This window comes from Salmo salar, chromosome 13, assembly GCF_965601325.2.
Source record: "Salmo salar chromosome 13, fSalSal1, whole genome shotgun sequence".
Lineage (NCBI taxonomy): Eukaryota > Metazoa > Chordata > Actinopteri > Salmoniformes > Salmonidae > Salmo > Salmo salar.
This window is the reverse complement of record NC_138303.1, coordinates 31,499,393-31,501,483: the sequence shown is the minus strand read 5'-3', so window position 1 is coordinate 31,501,483 and position 2,091 is coordinate 31,499,393.

Here is a 2,091-nt window from a genome sequence, read left to right as displayed (position 1 = left end):
TCCTATTGACTGAAGTTGTGTACTTTTTAACTATTGTACAGTTTGTGTGTGACACACAGTTGAAGTCGGAAGTTTACATACACCTTAGCCAAATACATTTAAACTCAGTTTTTTACAATTCCTGACATTTAATCCTAGTAAAAATACCCTGTTTTAGGTCAGTTAGGATCACCACTTTTATTTTAAGAATGTGAAATGTAAATAACAATAGAGAGAATAATTTATTTCAGCTTTTATTTATTTCATCACATTCCCAGTGGGTCAGAAGTTTACATACACTCAATTAGTATTTGGTAGCATTGCCTTTGGTCATTATGGCCAATCAGTTCTATTTTTGTATCATCAGACCAGAGGACATTTCTCCAAAAAGTACAATTTTTGTCCCCATGTGCAGTTGCAAACCGTAGCCTGGCTTTTTTATGGTGGTTTTGGAGCAGTGGCTTCTTCCTTGCTGAGCGGCCTTTCAGGTTATGTCGATATAGGTCTCGTTTTACTGTGGATATAAATACTTTTGTACCTGTTTCCTCCAGCATCTTCACAAGGTCCTTTGCTGTTGTTCTGGGATTGATTTGCACTTTTCAAACCAAAGTACGTTCATCTCTAGGAGACAGAAGACGTCTCCTTCCTGAGCGGTATGACGCCTGCGTGGTCCCATGGTGTTTCCACTTGCGTACTATTGTTTGTACAGAAGAACGTGGTACCTTCAGGCATTTGAAATTGCTCCCAAGGATGAACCAGACTTGTGGAGGTCTACATTTTTCTGCGGTCTTGGCTAATTTCTTTTGATTTTCCCATGATGTCAAGCAATGAGGCACTGAGTTTAAAGGTAGGCCTTGAAATACATCCACAGGTACACCTTCAATTGACTCAAATTATGTCAATTAGCATATCAGAAGCTTCTAAAGCCATGACATCATTTTCTGGAATTTTCCAAGCTGTTTAAAGGCACAGTCAACTTAGTGTATGTAAACTTCTGACCCACGGGAATTGTGATTCACTGAATTATAAGTTTAATAATCTGTAAACAATTGTTGGAAAAATGACTTGTGTCATGCACAAAGTAGATGTCCTAACTGACTTGCCAAAACTATAGTTTGTTAACAAGAAATTTGTGGAGTGGTTGAAAAATACGTTTTAATGACTCGAACATAAGTGTACGTAAACTTCCGACTTCAACTGTGTATATGTATGTATGTATATATGTATATATATATATATATATATATATATATATATATACATACATACATACATACATACATACATACATACACACACACACACACACACACACACACACACACACACACACACACACACACACACACACACACACACACACACACACACACACACACACATCTCAGTACCAGTCAAAACTTTGGACACACCTACTCATTCAAGGGTTTTTCTTTAGTTTTACTATTTTCTACATTGTAGAATAATAGTGAGGACATCAAAACGATGAAATAACACATGGAATCATGTAGTAACCAAAAGTGTTTCACGAATCTAAATATATTTGAGATTCTTCAAAGTAGCCACCCCTTTGCCTTGATGGCAGCTTTGCACACTTTTGGCTTTCTCTCAACCAGCTTCATGAGGAATGCTTTTCCAACAGTCTTGAAAGAGTTCCCACATCTGCTGAGCATTTGTTGGCTGCTTTTCCTTCACTCTGTGGTCCAACTCATCCCAAACCATCTCAATTGGGTTGAGGTCGGGTGATTGTGGAGGCCAGGTCATCTGATGCAGCACTCCATTTCTCTCCTTGGTCAAATAGCTCTTACACAGCCTGGGGGTGTGGGTCATTGTCCTGTTGAAAAACAAATGACAGTCCCAGTAAGCGCAAACCAGATGGGATGGCGTATCGCTGCCGAATACTGTGGTAGCCATGCTGGTTAAGTGTGCCTTCAATTCTAAATAAATCACTGACAGTGTCACCAGAAAAGCAGCCCCACACCATCACACCTCCTCCTACATGCTTCATGGTGGGAACCACACATGCAGAGATCATATGTTCACCTACTCTGCGCCTCACAAAGACACGGAGGTTGGAACCAAAAATCTCAAATTTGGACTCATCAGACCAAA